General features: G+C 41.0%; 1 pseudogene; it reads right to left on the bottom strand.

Annotated features, from left to right (window-relative positions):
* Window positions 1-368: 368 nt before the first annotated feature.
* LOC117499228 lies at window positions 369-12,359 on the bottom strand (annotated as a pseudogene).
* Window positions 12,360-24,356: the final 11,997 nt, after the last annotated feature.

Below are 24,356 nucleotides of genomic sequence, written 5' to 3'. Positions count from 1 at the left end.
AACTTGCATATAGACTCTTATTGCACTATTTCACTTTTTAAACTATTTTTCTTTTTGTATTACTATTTACTATTTACTTATTATATTATATTATATTTTTCTGTTTATCTGTGTTGCTCTGTTGGAGAAGCCTGTGACACGAGATTTGTATCGGCATAACTACACTGTAGCTATGTTCGTATGACTAAATAAAGAACCTTGAACCTTGATACCACTGAATAAATAAAGAGGAAACACTGAGATAATATGTTGATTTTAATATTGTGCTTAATTATGTATTCTTCTATTGAAATAGTGATACTGGAGGATGAGAGCAAGGGCAAACAATTAAATTGCAATAAAAAATGTAACAATAAAAATTAGAAACGTTTCATTGGTTGGTTCAAAAGAACAGAGAAGGTTTATAGATCATTGAGTATAACTGTATTACTTCATTATTGTTTGTTGCGTTCATGCACTGCTTTAGTATTCACATACAAAGATTGACAGGTTGAGTTTTAGATGTTTAAGGCCCATGGTGTGAAAGATCCTGGTTTGCTGGCTGGAATCTGGGAACAAAATAAAACACAAACCAACAAATATCACCACTGGAGAATGCTAAATGTAAAATCTCTGGAAATTTACACCATGGCAGAATAACATTTTGAAATCAAATAAAACCAATGACAGAATAGCAGACCTTAAATAAATACCTGCTATTGGAGAAATCACAGTAAATTAGGCAGGTACAATGTAAAACAAACACTTCAACTGATCTCAACCACTGCAGTTTCTGTGTAGAAACACCCATATTTCTGCAGTTTTTACCTTCTGAGTCAACGGGGAGGCGCAGGCGAGGCAGATCCTCTCCGGAATCGCAGGGCTGTTTAGAGAAAACGGGCCAAATAACCCGGAGTCAGAGCGAGCTGCAGACACGGCGTCTTTGATGGCGAAGAACGCAGTGCTGCCCAGGAAGAGGACAGGCTCTCCAATACCCTGCAGAACCAAACACCAGGAACATTTATTGTTTTATTAATTGACACACATCAGAGAAGTGAGAAAAAGTCAAGACAAAACCACAGTATTATTTCTCATCAACAATGCAAAATAAATATTGAACCTTTGAGGAGTAGATGGCGTGGGGGTTGTCGGAGTTCGACAGCAAGTAGACGTTGAAGTGAAGCGGCATGTCGCACACCGCCGGGATCTTATACTGAGACGGACCGCGAGTGTACAGGAGCCCGGCGGGGGAGAACTTCAACTCCTCCAGAGTGAACAGACCCAGACCCTGCATGAAGGCTCCTTCAATCTGAGGAGAGAGGAGACAGGAAGGAAGGGAGGAAGAGACAAAGATAATATGTTAAACAGTAAAGAAAAAGGGGGAAATGGAGATCAAAATACAAATAAAAGAAACGAGTAAACTCGAGTAAACTCTGAAGAGCATCTGTTCCTAGTTATCCTAATTATGATCTATTGTTGCATTTAAATCAGCCACTCACTTGGCCGATGTCCATTGACGGGTTCACACTCTTCCCGATGGTCCGCCACAATGTCTGTCCTTACCGTCTGCAGGATAAAAAGAACCAATGTTATTTATTTATTTTATGCAGATTTATCTCTTAAAACATAAAACATGTCCTGACCCTGTAGTCTCCTGTGAGGCAGTCCAGCTCCACCTCACAGCAACACACTCCGAAGGTGAAGTAAGCGTACGGCTGCCCCTCCATCTTCTCCCAGTCCATGTACAGGGTCCGGTCCTCTGAGGACAGGGATGTGTTACAGTCACTCAGAGGTGCGAGTAAGTCCTACATGTGCAAGTCATGAGCAAGTCTCAAGTCTTAACCTACAAGTCTCAAGCAAGTCCCAAGTCACTGTGGTGAGAGTCAAGCAACTCAAGTCATTGCTCAGGTCAAGTAAGTCACAAGTCAAGTCATACGAAATTCTGATGAATAACCCAGTCCTCCGCATTTAAATCAGTTAAAATATTGTGGTTATGGAAAGTTTAGTTTTTATTTTTCACAACATAAACCAGCATGGAGAGTGGGGCGCTGAAATGATAACCCTATAAGTTCTAAAAGGGTTCTAAAAGTGATAACAGAAGTACAACACAAATATTTTACATCAACATGTTAAGCCTCCTGCCCTGGCTCCCCTTCAGCAGGGTCACAGCATTTCTCCATGGTCTGTCTAAGGTGCTCCCATATGACACTGTCTCATTGTTTCCTAAACTGTGTCTGTGCACAAAAGAAATATTGCATCCAAGCCAATACAACGGAATATGTAGGGTGCATGATATGTGTGTGTGTGTTTGTGTGCAGACAGTGCGACATTAAGATTAAACTAATTTCTTTAATTTGGGAACACCCACATATACATATGGAGTTGGCCAGATGTGTGTAATTACTGTTCATGGTCATTTGAAAACAAATGCCGTTGTCGGACACACACAAACACACAGAGCAGAGCTGAGCAGAGCACAAACACACACATCATGCACCTTAGTGACCGGACATCTCCTTCATAAAACGAGTAATAGGGGGATTAATCGGGCAGTTCGATGTGTGTAAAGGTGTGGTGTGTGTGTGTGTGTGTGTGTGTGTGTGTGGTGTGTGTGTGTGTGTGTGTGTGTGTGTGTGTGTGTGTGGTTAAACGTAGCAGCCTGCGGTCCGCTCTTTGGCTGTTCTAATGAAAGTAAACACAGTGAAGGCGTTGCGTAAAAGGCACAGCTCTTTGCGCGCTGGTGCTGCACTTCTCAGAGGCGGAGTTACACGTCCCGCTGCCTCCTGGTGCTGTAGAGATTTCATGAAGTGAATGAGAGTCCGAGTTCAAAATATATCTAAAATAATGTATGCACTGCCATTTCCCAACATAAACATAACAGTCTGTAATGAAACGGTTGTCTCCTGTGTGCTCCACTTCCTACTGGGCGGTAACTTTCTCGTGCGAACGAGATACAGTATGTTTTTTTTTCATTGCCCTTTAGGGGCTTCCGTACAATACAAAAACAAATGCAAATATTTAATTAAAAAGTCATCTGTCTCAAGTCAAGTCAAGTCTCAAGTCATGAATATCAAGTCAAAGTCAAGTCAAGTCTTTTATCAATGTTATTCAAGCAAGTCTTAAGTCCAAAAATATGCGACTCGAGTCTGACCCCCACCTCTGCCGTCACTTAATAAATACATATAAAATGATCAAAAATGTGAAGTCGTACCTGTAGAATCCAGTAACTGATAAACTGATTTTATCCATAAATGCTGCCATGACCTGAGAATAAATAAAAGAAAACAGAATTTGTGATAAAAATGCTATTTACTGTTTGGGTAGAATACCTATTTTTAAAGCTCAATCAAGGAGTTATCTAATTCATGTTTTCCATTATTGTGCAATTGTACCCAGCTCTCCCATGATCCTTGGGGTTCTTCTTCCTGATTGGCTCCAGGCGCTGGTACAGAATCTGGCAGGCATCCTGAATAACAGGAAAAATGTAAACAATACACGTAAATGATATGTCAAATAAACTACAACTTACAACTAAATCGTTTCATTTAAGAGACATTTAAAAAAATAAAAATAAAAAAAACACTAAAACAAACAACAGGAAGTGATGTTACCTTCACTGCCATGCCGTTGGCGTCTGTGCCGTAGGACGCAGCTGACGGGGTGGTGTTGGGGACGGTGTTGGTGCTGGTCATCACTGATGTAGATCTTAGAAGCGGGGATGTGGAGCTCCCGACTCGCAACCTGACAGGAAAAAGGGAACAGAACCGGACCTTTTTTGTTTTCAAAATCGTGTTTCTTGACTTATTTTGGGCTGGCAGATGTCACACATTTTGAGTCTTTTTCACTCACACTGAAGAACTTCCTGTACCTGTTGCATCTTAGTGTGCAGGGGCCCCTGACCCATCTCCGTCCCCCCCGTGAGAGACCAGAACAGAGCCGTCTTTATAGATGTGCACCAAAGCTGCAGCCTTTACACACAAACAAGCACACAATCACCATCAGTGTATATTAGGAGATTATACTGATATAAAGCATAATAAGCTGAACCTAACCATGCCTAAAAAAAAACAAACTGACCTGGTTTAGGAAGCTTTCTGAAAATGCAACCCCGAACTTAACGGGGACGATGGCCATGCCTCTCTTCCTCCAGCGGGTGCTGCAGGTTGAACTCCTGCACGGCGCTGCGGCGGGCGCTGAACTCACACTTCTCCTTACACTCCTGCCAGCAGCGCCGCAGGTTCTCCGGGCTGAACGCAAACTTGTAGTGAGTGATGGACGGACCCTCGTACATGTTCATCTCCCTGATCTGATACACCATTTGAAAACAGGAATTAGTGATTGTACCACTGATGATTAATACTAAGCATATTGATTGGATAATGACCTGGTCTGCAGGGCGTCCCAGCGCCATGGCCACGTCGTTGATCAGGTTCTCCATGACCATGAGGGCCTGTGGCACGCCGAAGCCCCTGAAGGCGGTGTTTGGAGGGCAGGTTGGTCCTGCAGGCGGCGGCACGGCCCCACAGGTTGGGGATGTTGTAGGCGTTGTCAAAGTGGAGCAGAATCTTCTCGACTACCTGCCAGAAGAAGAGAAAGAAGAAGAAGAAGAAAGAAACTCGAGGGTTACATTTAAGTCTCTTCATCTGGTAAATAAATATAAAAATATTTACGCACAAGGATAGATTCATCCACTGCGTTTCCAGCGTTGATGAAGTACTGGATATCTACCGCCACGATCCTCCCATCTTGCATGAAACCCACCTGAAAAAAACCAACAATATTTTATCACTTTTCCTGAAAACATTCACAATGTTCAATCCATCAACTTCTGGCAAGTGTTTTTTATTACTTTGTATTTGGCGAGGACAGGGTGGCGGCCTCCTGTGATCAACATGTCCTCTCCTCGCTCCAAAACACAGCGCACTGCTCGATTAGTCCTAAACAGAAACAGTCAAAGCAATTACCATAAATAAAAAGAAGAATTTAAGTCTACTCTGTTTCTCATTTAATTTCAATACACCTATTTGTTTTTGTATTAAACAGACATATTCTGATGCTGTGTGTTGTTGTTTTCCATTGTGACTTACTTCCACGCAGCCACAGACGTAATACAAGCCAGGATCGCGGTTTTGAAGACCTTCCCCTCCGAAAGCTCCTCCGATCCGTTTGACGTGACATGTGACTCTGTTGGACGGGATGCCCAACGTCTCTGCTATAGCGTCCTGCGCCCAGGAAAATGAGACAAATCCATCAAACCCCAGATATCTTTTGTAGGTGCCGTCATCATTTCAAGTGTTAATTGTTAAAAGATTGGTAATAGAAATGTTTTGATGATCACTAATGGCGCGTTTCCACTACACGGCCTCGCTCGGCCCCGCTCGGTATGGCTGGGCCTCGTTAGGACTGGCTCACTTTATGGCGCATTTCCATTACAGTTTAGGAACTGGGGTAGTATCTATAGTAACGCAGTGTAGGCGGAGCCGTGACGTGATCTTCAGAGAAACCCCAGAAAAACAACACAGCCGTTAGCTGTTAGCACTCAGAGCTCACAGCTCCTCTATATGTTCAGAAACTAGACAAAAGTTAAACAAGTACAAACCACAGACTGCGCCCAGGAAAATGAGACAAATCCATCAAACCCCAGATATCTTTTGTATGTGCCGTCATCAAGTGTTAATTGTTAAAAGGTCTAAAAATCGTCTGTGTACCTGAGTAAATGACAGATGCTGACTGGAGACGTAAACGTTGAACTCAGTCTCCTCTCCAACGGGAACTACCAGCATGCTTTGCGTCTCCATGTAGAAATGCTCCTGACCTCCCATCCTAAACTCTCCTGTGGAAACAATTAGCGAAACACAGTGACGTGCAAACACTTTGGACAAATACAAAACCTGGTTCTGTTTGATTATGTTCAGATATTAATATAACTAATATGTTTCAGCACAGACTCTTACCTTCATGAATCTGATCGACAGTTTTAAACGCTTCGGTACATTTCCTCTCTCGATGCTCCTCAGAGGCTCGTAGAAAGACGACTTCTCAATGGCTTCCTGTCACAGGGAGTGACAATAAAAAATTATGGAAAAAAAATGGATTGTGCAGAAAATTGATTAATGGATATTCTAAGACTTTGAATCGATTTACAACTCCTGAGATAGTTTTTTTTTTACAGCTACTACATTTTGTCTTAACTATGCCTTTTTGTGTTACATTATTGCAAGAAACTCCATAATTGTATACAAACTGTCGTGGTAAATCCACATAAAAAGCGCATCTCGGGTTGGATTTGTTATATGTCAGTAAATCTGGACTCAACTCACCTCTGTGGTGAAGATGGGCTCCGGCAGGTCTTCGTACCCGACCTTCACCGCCGCTGCTGCTCTTCTGGCGTGAGCCCTCGTATCAGCGACTACCGCACACAACATCTGCCCCACGCACGACACCTGCACAGAAAAAGCACATTAATCAGTGTATAAACATGGGGAACCTTGAAATTCAAGTGTTTTCCCATAAATAAGTTGGAATTCTGTTTGCTTTTTGAAGGATCTACACAGTGTTATTAGTAAAGAGGGTGTGACGGCCCGTCCACACAGCGGCGTGCGTTGAAGCTTGCTCCATTTTTTGGAATATGAGGAAATGACCTGCGGTGTGTCTCTCCCAGCATACACACGGTTTGATTGGCTGCATAAACAGGATTTGATTGGCTGACGCTTCCACCGAAGCTTCAGAAGCTTCAAAAGTTGAACATTGCTCAACTTTTGCAACCTGAAACGCCAGCAAAGCTCCGCTCTGCTTCCCACAATGCAGTTCGGCGAAAAGTGAGGCAAAGTGACGTCACCCCATTCAAAGTGAATGGGCAGAAGCGTTGGAAGATTTTTTTAACGCTGCTGTGTGGACGTACCGTAAGACTTGAGTGTAAATGATATGTCATCAGTCAGTTTTCTAACTATCACTGTTTTCAAAGTGTACACACACACCATTAAAAAGAGGTGTGCACACGCTCACACTGTACCTCGCTCTCAGCAAGCAGCTCCTCTTCATACCCGCACATTTCACGGACTTTCTTCCCAGGAATGTCTTTGACTGTGATGACATCCACAACACCAGGAAGCTGCAGAGCCTCGCTCACATCCAGCCCTCTGTCGGATTAAAAGTTAAAGTTTAAAAACGATGCAAGAAATCTAAATTGTAGTCAGAGATCCTTACTTTTTCCTTACGTGATTCGAGCCTTGGCTCGAGAGCTGGTGACCAGAGCGAGGAACAGCTCCCCGTCTGTCGTCGGGATGTCGTCGCAGTAAACCGCCTCTCCTGTGGCCTGGCTGAGGGCGGAGCGATGCATCATGGGACGCCCCACAGGGTCCTGCTCGCTCTGGCTCTTTGACACATGCTGAAGAACAAGCAGAAGAAGAAGTCAGGTTTGGCATATTAAAAGTGGTTTATCAAAATGCAAAATGCTTTAGATTAACATTTATTTTCTCACCTGGAACTCCTGCAGGCTGGGTTGGATCTCTTTGGGGAGAGGCTGCATTTTCTCAGGACCTCATCTGTAATCACATTCTGCACACAGAAACTCTAGTATACATATCTTACTGGTTTCTCGAGGGAATTAAAGCATGTTTTTTTATCAGTCCTTGTCCTACCATGTCTCTGAGTCTCTGCAGGACCTCCAGGTTGAACTTGAAGAGGAAGCTGAGAGTCAGAGAGCGACGGAACTCCACTTTTCCTCCAGGAGCCGAAGGAGGGAGCACCACTCCTCCAGGAGGACGTCATACGCCCGGCTCAGGGTCTCCTCGTCCCAACGCCTGAAGGAAACACGCTCTATAGTCATGCCTGTTATTGTTATTGAATAAAGAAATCAAGGATGACTAATGAAAAAAAGAAGTGGGAAACAGAGGAAAGAAAAAATCCTGCTTATCTACTTCTAATAATCAAACACCTTGAGATGATAGCCTGGCAGGTTTTGGGAGGCGCTAACAGTGGTGGGTCCCATCCCACCGTAGTAAATACTGATGTCCTGCACCACCCGGGACCCCTCGGAGAAGAACACCCTCATCCGGTGGTCACCGTGGAGAAGCTGCTCTCCTTCCTCGGAGCATGACGGAAAGCTCGGACAAACTCCCCCTGCAGGAACACACAGAGGAGATCAGATTTACCTTCTTATCAGCTGTTACAAAAAAACTACTTATCTATTTGAATACACTGCAAATGGGAGGAACTCTTAGAAACGATATGTGTACCTTCCTGGGAGAAGGGAATAAAGACAGAAGAGCACAATCTCTTCTGGCTTCAGGATGGTTTTCCCGGAGCTCGCGAAGAAGTTTTTGATCCAGAGGAACCTCTCGTCTTCCTCCTGGTAAAAAGGAGCAAAAGTGTCTGATATTAATCTTCATTTTTTGAAAGTTTGAACTGCGGATCTTCTACCAGAAAATCTACTCACCGTTAGAAATGACGCTCACTCCTGCAGCTCCCAGCAGCTAAAACAGGGTTCAGGTCTGAGTTTGGGAACGCGCTCATGATGTTGCCTCCAAGAGACTAAACGTGTAAAAGCAAAAATAAAAATATATTATCTATAATTCTTCTTCATGCTTTGTAAATACACTCCTCTAAATCGAAGGGACTAATATTTCTCTGATACTAGATAATAAATTAGTAGAGTGTTTTTACAGCAACGTTACGGATCTGCTGGCTTCCCAGGTTCCCCAGCTGTTGGATCAGAGCTCTGAACAGCTCAGTTTTCTCCTGCGGACTCTGAAGCAGCAGCTTCTCCAGGAGAGACTGAAGCTCAGAGAGACTGCAGCCCGCCCCCACCCAAAACACCTGAAAAGTTGTGGAGAGGATTTAGAAAAAAAACTCTGTACTTTTATACTCTGCACTGGCAGGCAGAATTATTATCTGTATGATAATTATGTACAAATATAAATTGTAAATGTGTTTTACCCACCTTGTGGAGTCTGAGTGACCTCAAAACAGCTCCATCACTCTGGTTGGAGAGATTATCAGCGGATGCACGGTGCCTTTTAAACTTTATATCTGGACCTTTAACAGGAATCAGAGTGTAGGTCAACTTGGACAGTAATGACTCACTACATCATGCCTACTTATGATCCTATGACTGTTTTGTACTTGTGATAAACTGTCAAAGGAACAACTGCAGAAAGTCTGAATTAACCTAAAATCAATCTGACCTATGTTTGTGTTCCCCATCACCAGAGGAGCTGCAGGGTTTCTGGTCTTCAGCTGCAGCAGCTCTTGCAGGGAGGAGGGGGACACCCAGCGCATCCTCTCCCCTGGAAGGTGAGGCTCGTGTGGCCTCGCGCTCTCTGACATCAGCTGTGGAGAAAGTTGCATTTAATACTGCAGCTTCATGATGGGAACAATATTGGATAAACACGACCTGGAATGACCCTCTGTGAGTAAACACTCTGAGCAGTGTGTTACATTTGAACTTATTGTTGCTTGAAAAAAGATCTCATGTCTTACGATCAGTTCAGGGGGGAAGATAAGCTCCTGGGTCGGGTCCAGAGGAAGAAAACTCATCCTTGTTGAACAACCGTGGCTTTTCCTGCAGAACATTGAGAGAGGAGATAAAACAAGCATTTAATGTGATACATGGGACACCATGGCAAGATTAGTAAGTGAATGTATTTTTCATTCCTCAGATCCTTAAAAACATTATTTGTTTTTCAAAATGCTTAAAAAAAGGGAAATAGAAAAAAGACAAATAACTAGAAAAGCAAGACATTTATTTTTACTTAAACTCACATGCTCTGCTTCATCATCATTTTTGTCTCCATTGAGGCAACAGTCTCCGCTCCATTAGCTTGACAGCAGTTTTCTTCCTGTTGGTTTTAGTTGCAGTTAAATTAATCACATACTTATGTTAATGTTTTTCCTTGTGTTTGCTAGCCCATGCATGGTGACACAGTCATGCAAAAACAGAATGATATAACTTGTATTCCCTGCAGAGCGGAGCTTTGTACTGACAGAAAGTCCTGCAGCCGTCGATAATGGGCCGATATCCAGTACAGCGACACAGATTTCCTGGAAAAACAAAACACAGAATAAGGAGGCATGACAGATTTGTGAGACTTCATTAATAATCACCTGGTGTTTTCACATGGATATAAATAGCTGGATTCATGGAAAAGGCACGACTGCACCAATTTCTAAAATCACAATCAAAACTCACATTTTCAGATCTGCTTTTAACATGTAATTCTTGTTGTGTGTTGTATTTTTAAAGGTGCGCTATATATGCTTATTATGAATAAAATCCAGCAGACGGACCGGCGAGGTGCTGTGTGATGTCCTCCATGCTGGGCTGAGGTTGTTCCTCAGCAGGGTGTACATCGACATCACCATCCCCGGGGTGCAGAAACCCGCACTGAGAGCCGTGAGCCTTCGCTATCCGCTCCTAAAAAAGCACAGCATCAAAAAGAAAATCTTTAACTCATACATTTGTTCCTTGACGAAGGTATGTTTTGCATTAAAAGGGAAGTGTGTTTGGGGCTGTACATCCAGAGGCATTTACAGTTGCTGTAACATGCATGCACATAACTTTGGGAAATGGAGGAAGCAAATGATCGCTCTCTTCCCCCTCAGCACTTAATGCTGAGGTGCTCATGAGCAAGGCGTCCCTCACTGACCTGCACCGGGTGGATGCGGCTCTTGGTGCTGCCGACCCCCTCTACGGTGGTGACAGCGGCTCCCTGCAGTGAGCAGAGCGGCAGCAGGCAGGCGTTCGCTGAGAAATGCCTGAAAGTAAGGTGAAGGGAAACTGTGTGTTCTTTCAATATACTCCAGTGGTCCTCCATTGTTATCAGAAAGGATACATGATGGTTTTGGTGGCAGGTTGGTAGCGGGACACCATGACGGTGCACGCCCCGCAGCCTCCCCCCCCGCAGCCAGACTTAGTTCCCGTTAACCTCACTGCAGGCCACCGTCAAGGGAAATAACCAAGATGCAAGCACACTTAATAACTAAAATCAAATAACTATGCATGCAATGTAAACAAATAAGTAGCAGCATTATTTTTTTTTAAAGTAGGGGAACATATACAAAGTAGTGTTGTTGCAGCCAGTAATACAAATTAATTGCAGAAGCCTGTGTATTGCACATTTCATTGTTATTGCACAGTGTTACAGTTTGTTTATTTTGTGTGTGTGTGTGTGTGTGTGTGTGGTGTGTGGTGTGTGTGTTGTGTGTGTGTGTGTGTTTGGTCGGAAAGGATACGCTTCTCTCTGAGGAAGGACAGCAGCATGGTCTCAGGGTCCGCATTCTTCTCTGTTACCTTTTAACACAAGGTAACTATTTCTCTTATTAAAGGTGGGGTATGTAATTTTGGAGAAACCAGCTCGAGTGTGCTAGAATTTGAAAATACACAGCCGGAAAAAATCTGCCACTTCCTTACAGAGCCCCTCCTCCAACACACACGAACGCGCACATGACCAATGAGGGCACGAGATAAGTTTGTGAACAGATGGAAGGCTGTACAGGCAGGTAGGCCATCTCCTCCCCTCCTCACCTGTGTCTTGTTGTGTGATTAGTCTTGTGTGTATAAGTTCTGGTTTTTCTGTCTGTCTTTGTTAGATCAAAATGAACTTTATTGTGTTTTTGTATCACTAGGGGCCTTTTTTCTCAGAAAATAATAACACAAAGTAGTTAAAGTTTGTCAAATATACAGTATTGTCTTCATAAAATGTAACAGTTGTGTGATGCTAAAACTGTTTTTCTGGAGCTATTTTTTAATCCATTTCCGTCCCAGATTCTGAGGGGTCACCGTTTGCAGTTCATGACTTAAAAACTACTTTTAGTTCAATTTAAGCATGTATTCTAATTCTCTAAATCCCTCACACTGTTTATGAGTCAAAAATACAACTTTTAACATTCGTGCAACTAATTTGCAGGCATTTGTGACAGACTTTAGCTGAAAAAAAACGACTGGCTAACAGCTAAAACTACCTCAAACATTGGTTATCTGTTTATTAAATGCTAAACGTACCTTTTTCCCGTTGATAAAAAAGCACAACATATCTCCCTCTTTCTCTGGCAGACATCTTCCAAGTGCAAGACATCGACTCAACCATAGACTGTATAGAGGCTTTGCATATGACGTCACGGGTAACGTGACGTCATATGCAAAGCCCCCCCCCCCTACATGTCTATATCAGTGGTTCCCAAACGGTGTGCCGTGAGGCAAGTCCGGGTGTGCCGTGGGATTTTTGTGACAACCATACGTTATTATTGCAATATACAACTACACAAAAATATTATTTTTTAATTTACTATATCAGTACTTTGTATGCACTCATTCATAATACAGAGGCCAAACTCTATACCTAAATACAATTCTTACAAAAAAAATCCTCACAGAACCCCATATTTCGCTGTTAAACGCAGTTGCAGGTGGGGAATTATAAGACCGTGACACATCGAAGGCTGAAGGACAACACTAGAACTGTGTAACTTTTTTCAATAAATATTAAAGTCTTCCAGTCCGTGACTTTTCCTGAAAGTGTGTTATGTAGCACCCTATGTTGTTAAAAATTGTCATATGAAGTAAGATTGAAGAAATCGCCCAAAAAATTGCCATTTATACCTATTTCCGCCCAGCGGGTCATATTGACCCCCACCCCTTTTCGTATAAACATGACGTGTTGCTATAGCAACGCTTTGTCTACTGCGGTTCCTTATAGATTGAGAGATAGATTGAGAGAGAGAGAGATAGATGGATAGATATATTGATAGATAGTTATAGAGAGAGAGAGAGAGAGAAGAGAGAGAGAGAGAGAGGAGAGGAGAGGTAGAGAGAGAGAGAGAGAGAGAGAGAGAGACACACAGACACACACACACACAGACACACAGACACACAGACACACAGACACAGTCTGTAGTGAAGGAGTGCGCTCCGCTCACGGGAGACTGCTCGCGCTGCGCTCCGCAGCAAACAGCTGTGGGGCGAGTTGAAAGTACGTTATGCTTCCGGGCCAGCGGGCCATTTATAATGTCGAGCCCTGAGAGTCCACAGATTATATTGGTATACATTTCATCCCTGTGCTTTGATGAAGCCTAATTTGATAAAGTTTCAAATTATTTCTGAAATATTTCACGGAGTAATATAGTTGTCTTTGTCACATTTTATTTGGCATTAGTAAATAATTATGCACATTTACAGATATTTTACATGATATGAGTGATAACACGTGTTATAAGGGCTATTTCGCACAATAGGTGTGCCTTGAGATTTTTACTTGTCCTTTGGTGTGCCTTGGCACAAAAAGTTTGGGAACCACTGGTCTATATCACAGAGATGGTATTCGGGTCCAATCTGACCCGGCAGTTGCAAGTGGAGGCTAAACACACACACACACACCACACACACACACACACCACACACACACACACACACACACCCACACACACACACACACACACACACACACACACACACACACACACCACACACACACACACACACACACACGGACTAATTTGGTAAGTGAACGGGTCAATTTGACCCTGAACAGAAGAGGTGTCTCGTCTCTATTTATCAACATCAACAATTGGAAACAAGTTGGAACATTTTAAAAGTAATTTAAAAAATGTTATGTTATGCAAAACTAATGTATTTTATATCAAGTTTTTCCAATGTAAAAAAGAAATAGAAAAATGTGTTTGAATGTATATGTTTTGTGAAAAACGAGTGACTTATTCTAATGGAACCATGATCTGTGAGAAGGTGAATAACACAATTGCACTAAATATTGATTTCATTGATAGTAATAAAAGGTACAAACTATGTACACAAAAAAAATCTGGATTTTGGGGCTTCTGACCATTTTTGGATAATTAAACATGCACTGGGTCAAATTGACCCACGAATATTTATTGCTGTTACAAAAACACGAATATAACAGGAGGGTTAACCCATAGTTTAGCCTCTAGCCTCCACTTGCACTGCTGGGTCAGATGACCCGAATACCATCTCTGTGATATAGACATGTAGGGGGGTGGTTTCCAAATGCATGACATGAACCATTTTCCTTTTACTTGTTTATTGCACTAATTAAGTAAGTAGAAGAAGTTTCATACAAAAAAATACTTGAAAGTATTTTTCGTAGATTTTCAAACTTTTCAAACGGGTCAATTTGACCCTGAATGTAACAGGAGGGTTAAAGATTGTTATACAATCATTTCTGTAGATGGCCTACATTCCTCTGCAGCATGTTATGTGATAAACTAAATACTAATTAACCTGCACTGTGTTTGGCAGGCAAACATCAGTCTTTTTCAGGTCATTTGAGGTTATGTTGCTGTGTGTCATGAGAACAAAAAATGCCAAATTTATGCCAAAATAATTGATCTTAAGACATCAGTTATTATCAAATTACAGTTTATATCGTATCTCTACCCTACCCTAGAAAGAAAAACAGTATCAGACATTTGCAAATAGCTAGTGACTTTAGGCAGTTTATTAATAAAGTGAGCTTTGACATCCAGACAGTGAAGCTTACAACAAAAACCAACAAGAACAATTGTTTTTTATGTTGTTTTTCCAGTTGATAGTAACATATAATCTAGGATGCACATATTAAAGTAGTTTTGTGCAATTTATCATAATAACAACAGGATTTTAAACAAAAGCAACATCCTGCGATTAAAAGTAACCTGTTCATTCCTGACATTAACCTTATTTTATACTCCTGTTTGTCCTTGCAGGGTTCATATAATGCATTGTTATAATATATTATTATATTTTTAAGATAAAGGGAAACAAACATAGGGCAGTTTATTGCCACTCGGGGTGTGGGACATAAGTGTGGCCACAAGAAGGAGCTAAAGTATCATAAGTCTGTTTAATGTAAATAGAAATATTACATTACATTACATGTTACTTGTTAGACGCTTTTATCCAAAGCGACTTCAATACTGTGGACAATCCCCACAGGAGCAATTTGGGGTGACGTGTCTTGCCCAGGGACACAACGACATGCTGACTGCAGTGGGGTTTGAACCTGCACCACACGCCTCCCAAATAAATCAAATAATAGAATGTATATTCTATTATTCTGTTGTTTCCCTGATTAATGCTTAAGTCTTACTTTATGTATACAAACTGTGCAACTTTGGGGAAGACTTCACTTTATCATTACATCCTGTTATTAGATATTTTGTGGGATATTGTCATAATGAGCAAGTATTTTTAAAGTTATGGTCCATACAGATGTTTTTGTGAGGTCACAGTGAACTCTAACCCCTCAAATCTAAACAAATATAAAGTTTGTATATGCACAGATGCTTTCTTTACCTTCACTCCGTACATTAAGTAGGCCTACATTATAAACAAACCTGCTCATGTACATTTGTGATTATTTGTCCGCTCCTGTGGGGGGTTGTTTTTCCATTTCCGTCACATTAAGTTATTCCAGGATGAGATTTAGTTGAATATTATCTGTCATCAGTTAATATGAATAAACCTTCTCCTCCTCTTGTATTTCCTGTTGCAGATATGATCAGTTATGTGACTTTAACCCCTGCCTACTTTCCTTCTGGACTTTTTGCAGCTATTAAGATATGTCTTCAGTTTTTCACATTTATTTATGCAATCATGATAAAGCCCTTCTTGGTTTAAAATACAGGTTATATATATAGCCATAAATCTGTTTCAGAGACGGTATCCTCTCCAGACAAATTAATTTAAAATAATCTGACGCAGTGACAGACAGTCTGAGGTTTGTTTCTGTCAACTCCCAGCATCCTTTGGGAGAGGGTCCCGCCCTCTGGGTTACAGAGGTGTGCCGTGTAATTTAACACGCTAATGACACGCTCCTCAAAACAGTCGTCATTAAGTCATACATCTTCAGTCTTAAAAGGATTTAGATTGGACTATATATTATATTAAAAAAAATGTTTTGTTATATTCTTTTTTAAATTTGAATACTTTGTGTTTTCTATAAAAATATATTAAATATTAAGTTATCTCTTTTTGTTTGTCCTCTTTTGGCCGACGCTGCAGCTTCATACTATTGCTTGAGCTTGACACAATCCGGTGTATATTGCAATATGGTCTAGCTGCGGCCCGCGGCCAGTACACGACACTACACGACACGCCCCCTACACGACACGCCCACCTGACACGACAGGTGGCTGAGAGACATTACCGTACATGGCAGATTAAAAGCGAATTGACGACACTTATTATTGAGATCGTACATGGCAGATTAAAAACGAATTGCAAATGTTATTGTAGCATTTTAAGCAACTATTAGGCAAATAAATTAATAACCTAGTCTATCCGTTTGAGACACAACAGTATAACTTTCAACCCAAATCATTTTGTCAACAAACGGTGGTTTAGTAAACTTTTTTTTATATATTAAAAAATAGGTATTAATGAGATAATCTATTGATTATGTTTGTCTAACTGCTACACATGTATTTTATACATAAATGTAGATATTTGTGAACATCTAAATATAGTTGTTAAAGGTTTTAAGATATACATAATCACATCATGGGGTCATTAAGGAACAAATTAGGAGGGCCAGTCAGTCCACTAATGAGCTCAATCATTCACATGTACAGTGGCGACTGGCACAGCCCCACCTAGTGTCAGCAGAAAGTATTACACATAATGATTACAAAAAATGCAAAGAGATGCAAAAAAAGAAATTAAAAAATATATAAAATATATTTTAAGGTCATGTTTAATCATCTGATTCGTCTGTACATTGCTGTTTTAGTCTGTGTTCTTCTAATTAGTGTCTACAGTGCCATTTTGAGCCATTTGGGACAAAACCTGACCATGCCCCACCCACTCACTGTCAAAGTGAACGGTGACTGTAAAACTACACTGCGCATGCTCAGAGTATTTTTCAATGTAATGTGTGTGGCAAAAAAAAAAAGACCATAGGGGCACAGAGCTGCCATCCCCCACCATACGTCATCTCACATCATTCAGAGCTGATTGGCTGTAAGTACGTGTGCCGCGAAAAGTGTGCTGTGTGAAGAGGAGCTGCAGTGACGCGTCCTAAACCAGGAAGTAAGCTGCAAAAAAGCAATGAGGTTTCTCCATAGGATTTTAGAAAATAGCTCGAAATAAGATCTGTGGGAAACGTACTGTACCTGTTAGATAAATGCACGTTTTGATCAGCCGGATAATATCTATCGATTAGATTTATGATAGACTTTTGAAACTACAAGAAGATAAGGAGGACTTTTACAAAAAAGTTATAGAATTTTTTGTCCAGAAGGATAGGCAAATGGACTTCATCTTCAAGTCAAGGTAAGACCGCAATTTTATTGAAAATGGGATCTTACTAAGAGAGAACAATTCAATATTTAAATGATAAAATTACATTTTTTGGGTATCCTTTTGTTGAACTGTCTGTTTAAAATTAATCGAAGCATCAGACAAAAAAAGCTTTTGAAAATAATATTATATTTTGGTTTAGGTCAAATATAATATTGTAAACCTGAAGAGTCAGTGCCAGTGCCTCACCAGCCATGAACCTCACTGCACGTCACTGCAGAAGCTTATATATAGACATCTAAGTTTTTTGTGCCCCACCACTTTTGTACATATAAAAACGCCACTGCACATGTATTATTACTTTATAAATTAAAAGTACTAGGGGTCTATTACAAAACCTTTGAAGGAATCGCATCAATTAAAATAAATGTATGGCAAGTATGATCAAATTAACATAATGTCAAGATATAGCCAATAGACAATCAACATGCTTTGAATATAAAGGAAGAAGAACAATAAACAGATGAACATTTATGTGTAAATTGTGAACAAACCATCTTAATACATCTGGCAGTCTAAGACAGCAAACTAAGCTTCTTTAACTGCTGCTAGAACACAGTTTTACCATGGGGTATTTCTAACAAGACCAAAAAGATATACAAGGCTTCCAAAACAGAAGAAACCAACTCAATAACAGTATTTTAATTTCCTTCAAAACGACAAAAGCACTAATAAAAACCAAATAACAATAACATAAAGGAAAAGTAATTGAAGTGGTTGCCTGTTGTAAATACCTTGGTATCTGGCTTGATGATTGTCTCTTCTCTTGCGTTCGGTCATACCCCCCTTCCCATACTATTATTGGTCAAAATTGGCCGGTGTGTTTTGCACAGTGATATTTCTGGAACCCCTTATCCCATTTTGATGGTTGACATCTCATTTGAACAGTCAAAGCCAGAATGACAGCAGGGGTGAATTTCATTTTATAATTTTGCAATAAGTCAAAGATATGTTTACTGTATATTATAAAAATGCTTGTCATGTAAGCATACTGGAGATGGGAAGGCTTTAGTCAGTGTTGTAGCTGAGATTCTTACCGTTCCAATGATGTATTAATAATAACTTGGATTTATATAGCGCCTTTCATGAGACCCAAGGTCGCTTTAAAAAGAACAGGAGTAGAAAACAAACATAACAAAAGGCAGTCAGACGAACAGTTAGACAGACAAAACAATAGATTTGGGGCCAAAGACCTTGGCAGACTTGAGGGCCCTTTTGAAGGCGTCAAGCGTGGGGATGTTGCAGATCTCCGCAGGGAGAGCGTTCCAGAGAGTGGGGGCTGCCATACTGAAGGCTCTGTCCCCGAAGGATCGCAGGTTGGTGCGGGGGGCCCAGAGTCTGAAGACCGCAGGTTCCGGGGTAGGGCATGTGGGAATTGTATTGACAAGCAAGCCAGTGTTTCATTGTGTACTTTCAACTACAGTATATGGTCCGGCAAGTTCAGCATTCACTGCATTCACTGTGATGAATATACAATAAGACACTGATACCTTTTTCCTCAATGAACATTTATTGAACAGAACATCATGTGGAAAATCAGAGGGGCACTATTCAAGCTGGTCTGCTTAAAAAAAAAAAAATAACCTTTTAAAATTGATCCCAACAGTAAAATCAACATGATTTTAAATAAAAATGTAAGCAGCCAGGATTGACCTGCAGGAGGTTAAAGCCTATTTAAATTGGTAGAGCACATTTTGTGTCTTGATATCTTGTTGAAAAAAAAAAAGAAGTTTAACTCCATCTGATTCAGCCAGCTCTACCCTCTACATCAGGGGTGGGCAATTATTTTTTCCATGGGGCCACATGAGAAACTGAAAATATTGTGGAGGGCCGGGCCAAAAGGCTGAACTCAATTCTGCATAATATTAATTGTATTTCTTTATAAAAAGCAGTAAATAGCATTGTTTTGACAAGCTGGTAAGAGTATATGTTATAGTTAAGCAATGAAAAAGTGAGGTTGCCTTACAAAAAAATGTCATTTATTAAATCAAATTTCCCAAAACAATGGTAAACAAAATGAACGTTTTTCACCATTTGTGACTCATATTAGTGAACATTTTCAGTCACATTCACTCAAACACATTTTGAGTTTCATTTACTGTTGGAAAGAGGTTCTTAGCATTCTAAAGACATCACAATATTGTCTTTGTACTCCAAATATTAAGCAAGATACATCATATTGAACTGTCACTAAACATCACTGAACTGTGATTTTGAGAAAAAGGCTTCCAAAGAAAGTGTCCCAGTTCACTGCTAGTTGGTGCCTTTACATGCCAACATTTGTAGTCTAACCACCTCATTTGGTGTTTTTAAGTTCTCTTTTCTTGTTCAGTGAGAGAAATCTAGTCTCTGCTGGGCTTTTAACGAGTGCATCAAAGTCAGGTTGAATGTCTGAGGTGGAGATGCGAAGCACAGCTGACAGATGATCATCAGTGAGAGAGGATCTATACCTGGATTTCGTAAACTTCATAATTGAAAATGTTTGTTCACATATGTATGCGTGTCCATGCACTCGTTTACCTCCGTGAACAGATCGCTCCCTGTCGTCGTCCCTTTCATCGACCGCATTGCTGCCAGCTCCTCCGTAATCTTGAAGTCCGGTGTTATCCCGCGGACGAATACGAGTAACTGGGCTGTGTCGCGGACATCACAGCTCTCGTCCAAAGCCAAGGAGAAAAAGTCGTAACTTGCCACTTCACGTTGCAGCTGAAGCTCCAGATTCCCCGCAATGTCCTCGATCCTTCTAGTCACGGTTCGCCTGGACAGCGGGACTTGCTCAAATGCGGCTTTTTTTTCAGGGCATATTAGTGCTGCAGAGTCCACCAAGCACTCTTTGACAAACTCCCCCTCCGAGAACGGCTTACTGTTTTTAGCAATTTTGTGGGATATCACAAAGCTGGTCATGGTTGCTGCATCACTGGATGTGTGAAGCTTGGTAAAAAAGCCTTGCTGCTTTTGCAGCTTAGCTAGCAAAGCTTCCGATGTCCGCGCCCTTTCAGCGTCAGTCAAGTTTTTTATATTCTTCTCCGCGTGTTTCGTCTCGTAATGTCGACTCACATTGTACTCCTTAAACACGGCGATTTGCTCCCCGCAAACTAAACACACGGTTTTTACCTCCGACTTCAGTAAATAAATACTTAGCAGTCCAATTTTTGTTGAAAACCCTGCATTCAGCATCTACCTTTCTTTTTTTTAGCGGACATTTTTTTGAGGGCTAAAGTCGTCTTGTGACAAGGATCCAATAATGTGCACGTCTTGATATACGTATTGCGTCATTATGCACGTGAATAAAAAACAACTTCAAAATAAAAGCAATGCAGCTTTAGTCCATGCATGAGGTAAAGTTAGAAAATATGTTTATTTTGTAATTTCCAATTAGCCTTACACGGGCCGGTCAGAGTCAACCAAAGGGCCGTATGTGGCCCGGGGGCCGTACGATGCCCAGGTCTGATCTAAACACTCAGAGAGTCCTTTAGCTCACCTGAGTCTCTCAGTCTGACAGGAGAGGGACTCTCCTCCAGCAGCTTGTTGTGGAACAAACAGCTCCTTATGTCTGTACAAGCACACGTTTATTTCCATGCAACTCTCTGATTGGTCTGGTGTCATGCCTCTGTTGCATTCACTGAACACGGGAAATTTACAGTCCTGCCGTCCCTCTCTTGTGTCATGATGAGGTTCACGTAAAGCACGGTTATAGTGATGGGAATTCCGGCTCTTCTTGGTGAGCCGGATCATTTGGCTCGGCTCACCAAGAAGAGCCGGCTCTTTCGGCTCCCAAACGCTCTTCAGTTTACTACATATTATACCTTTTATAATTCAATCAAATGTAGCCCTGTTTTGGACTCATGATTTATATGTGTACAACATATCACTTAAATTATTCAATACATCCTTTGTACTGAAGTATTCAAAAGTAAAAATTACATGTTTAATATCAATTATTTGCTGTGGCCAGTTTTCATTGCATTTACAGACCCTTGTATCTCTCTGATACCACCCAATGAATGCACTGACTTGCTTGAACCACGCTACACAAAGCAGATAGCAAACACCTATAAAAAAAACCCGAGGTGACAGGGTTTCAGTGTTGCAGCTCCTAGACTGTGGAACAGCCTCCCAGTATATATCCGGACTGCTGAGTCTATTGAACTTTTTAAATCTCAGCTAAAAACTCACCTCTTTGCACTGGCTTTTAATACTAGTTGAACATTACATTTTTACATTTGTATGTGTTTTTTTTAAATATTTTTCTAGTTATTGTGCTTTTTATCATGTTTTTAATTATTGTTTTATTATTGTACTCCCATTGTGTTATTTAATATGTATTGCCTGTACAGCACTTTGGTCAACTGAAGGTTGTTTTAAATGTGCTATATAAATAAATAAAGATTGAGATTGAGATAAAAAACTTAAGCATAGACATTTAAATAAAGGGGCTACTGTATCGACATTTTAAAATTATATTTAAAGAAAAGGCCCTGACTAAACAGCAGGGCTCTATTTCAGTATTAACTATAGAAAAAAAGACAGTAACAGCTGACATCAAATCTTGCTGAGCCCAAGGATAATCATAAATAAATGACATAGTGAAAATAAATATATTGCAATGCTCAGTACAGCAGCATCCAACAGTCTCTAATCCTTGGATATTACATGTCACTGCATGCATGCACGGAGCAGCTGTAGCGCGGAGATCATCATATCATTCTGTCTTGTATTACTTAACAACAAAATAACAAAAAAAAAACGGCTCGTTCGCGGGCGCGAGCCGGCTCCCGTCGTTCACTTAAAAGAGCCGGCTCTTTGAGCCGGCTCGTTCGCGACCGACACATCACTACACGGTTAATGTATTATATTATTGGAGGGAGAATTGTCCGGGGCTAAAGAAAAAACATTCGGGGCTAAAGCCCCGAATGCCCAGGCCAGGCGAACCCACTGGTGACCCGACAGTAAAAATAAACATATTTATAACTAGTTTAGGTAGTTTGAGAGGTAATTAAAATAGCTAAGGGTGATGATCTGACTTGAAGTGTGTGTTTTGCTCCCGCTGCATCACAGCGGGAGGAGCTGCGTGTCTCTGTCCTGTCAGATTAGACTTCACTCGCGTTTATGTCCATATCGAGATAAAGATAAATAATCTGAATTCAGTGTACAGTGTACTTTTGCGGGGGTGAGCAGCAGAGGCGGGGCTATTGCGTCGTCATTATCAGAAACGGATGACCGTATAGGCTACCACACGGCCCCGTTGGACCCCCCAGAGCGCTCCGTTCCCAGATCTATCCACCTTTGGACCCGTTGTCGTTTGCAGGGCCTGTTTCTACGTTTCCGCTACGGCGTCGTCTAGCTTAAAGGGCTATACGCATGAGAAATATGCGGATTCAACCCGTTTTCGTTCCCGTGGAGCCTAGGCCTCAACCATAGACTGTATGGGACTCAACACTAGATAAAGTCAGTCTGAGTAAACAGAACTTCCGGCTGTCGGGACTTTCAAAATAAAACCAACGAACCTGGGAAATACATTAATTTTTGTCCAGCATTTTCAAATACTTTACAACACTGGAACTTTTCTCAAGTATTCTTTAGTGACATTCATTTCAATGTTCATTCATTTGTTCATTACATGATACACTAAACTATATACTATTAACCATACTGTAGGTCGGTGTGTTGTGAAATACATGTATCTTTTTGGTGAGCGTTAACTTGATGCTTTTATTTGGATTCATTCTCAGTCAACTTCCTGTTTATAACTGAACTGCTGCTTCTCTCTGACCCCATTCAATGTTTAACGTATCTAAGAAAATGGTTCATTATTTGTTGTAAATGTATCATTGTAAAAAAAACTACCCTCTGCTTTAGTTATTGGTCCTTTAACAACATCAAAAAGATATTACTTTAACATTTTATATCAGTCAGGGTCAGGGAGATTTTATGGTGATTTATATATTTTTCGATAGTCACATAATAGGAATTCTGGATGTATAAAGGGGTCTGTGGGGGGGGAAGGTTGGGGTAATGTTTTATTTAAATGGTTATTTAGGTAGTGAACTAAGATACCTAAAGCACCAGAGACATACATGTTGGTTAAAATGTGGAATATGATAATTGTCTTGAGTTTTAAACTACTGTCAGATTTGACCCCAGAGGATAAAGGGTTGTAAAGTCAATCTGAGGATAACAGGAGGGTTAAAATACCTGCAAACTTAAACAAATATAACCTACTTTTTTAGACAGAATTAGCTTAATGATTATGACGTATATAATTACATTCACTGTAATTCTAGTGTTTTTGTACTTGTTAAATCTCATGCTTTTGCCCTTGACGTCCCCTTCACTGCTGCCTAAAGTGTTTATTTTGGCTCTGTGAGTTAACGTTTTTTATAAGATAAACAACTAAACACACATTTCTGTAGATGCCCTACTTTCCTCTGCAGCATGTTAATGTGATACTTTTTCCTTTTTAATAATTAAACTGCACTGTATTTGGCAGGTAAAGGTCAGTCTGTTTCAGGTTATTTGAGGTTATGCTGTTGTGTTTTACGAGGAAAAAAAGCCAATTTATGCCAAAATAATATATCTTAAGATATGATCAATTTAAACAAAAGTAACATCCTGAGATTAAAAGTAACCTGTTCATTCCTGACATTAACCTAATTCTAAAAAAGCTTGACAGCGGCTCTTCTTCCTCCGCAGGCTGAGGAGGTTCAACATGGACTCCAGGATACTCTGCAACTTCTACAGGTGCACCATAGAGAGTATCCTGACTGGCTGCATCACGGCCTGGTACAGCAGCTGCACCGCCCTCAATCGTAAGGCTTTACAGAGGGTGGTGAAAACTGCACAGAACATCACCAGGACGGAGCTGCCATCCATGGAGGACCTTTACTCCCAGCGCCTCAGGAAGAAATCCCTTAGGATTATAAAAGACCCCCATCACCCCAGCTACCAACTGTTCTGTCTGCTGCCGTCTGGCAGGCGCTACCGCAGCATCCGGACTAAAACCACCAGACTCGGGGACAGTTTCATCCCACAGGCAATAAGACTGCTAAACACCTGAACTGTTGAA

The sequence above is a fragment of the Trematomus bernacchii genome, unplaced genomic scaffold (genome assembly GCF_902827165.1).
Source record: "Trematomus bernacchii unplaced genomic scaffold, fTreBer1.1, whole genome shotgun sequence".
NCBI classification, from domain to species: domain Eukaryota; kingdom Metazoa; phylum Chordata; class Actinopteri; order Perciformes; family Nototheniidae; genus Trematomus; species Trematomus bernacchii.
The sequence above is the reverse complement of the archived record's forward strand: the minus strand, read 5'-3'. Positions and strand labels throughout refer to the sequence as shown.